The sequence below is a fragment of the Seriola lalandi genome, unplaced genomic scaffold, assembly GCF_002814215.2.
Source record: "Seriola lalandi dorsalis isolate HSWRI2012SDOR001 ecotype SW California unplaced genomic scaffold, Sedor1 jcf7180002019450, whole genome shotgun sequence".
NCBI lineage: Eukaryota > Metazoa > Chordata > Actinopteri > Carangiformes > Carangidae > Seriola > Seriola lalandi.
The window spans coordinates 1-456 of NW_019490100.1; the positions used below are offsets into that span (position 1 = coordinate 1).

The 456-nt window shown below is 47.1% G+C and overlaps 1 non-coding gene across 1 annotated transcript; it reads right to left on the reverse strand.

The window, feature by feature from the left end:
• Positions 1–363: 363 nt before the first annotated feature.
• On the reverse strand, positions 364–445 carry trnas-uga (transfer RNA serine (anticodon UGA)). The gene has a single exon. It is a non-coding gene; the product is annotated as a tRNA-Ser (tRNA).
• Between the last annotated feature and the right edge of the window lie 11 nt (positions 446–456).

Sequence of the window (456 nt, forward strand, 5' to 3'; positions counted from 1 at the left end):
TACACCAGGTTGCTTTAGCGGGTGTGTGGTGTTCTGTCTTTGGGATGTACCAGCCTCTGTCTGTTGTCAGCAGGATTGATGAGGTTTTTCCTCCTTAACTGTGCATCGACTTGTTAAACTGGACTTTATAGATGGTGTTTCATGACCTAAGCAGAAGGTGAACATCCACACTAAGGCTGTTTTCAGTGTTCTTAGGCCACGTCCACACTGCCCTGTTTTCGTTCTAAAATGCATCGCTCTTGCTACGTTTTCACCTCACGTCCAGACTATTCTGGAGATTGAGATGTAGCAGTGTGCATGCTGCCTTAGCATAGATACATCTTTACCAGTTTAACCACCACAGCTCTGAGAAAGCAACTGCTTCGTTGTCAGCAGGATTCGAACCTACGCAGGGAGACCCCAATGGATTTCAAGTCCATCGCCTTAACCACTCGGCCACAACAACTACACGTGTGG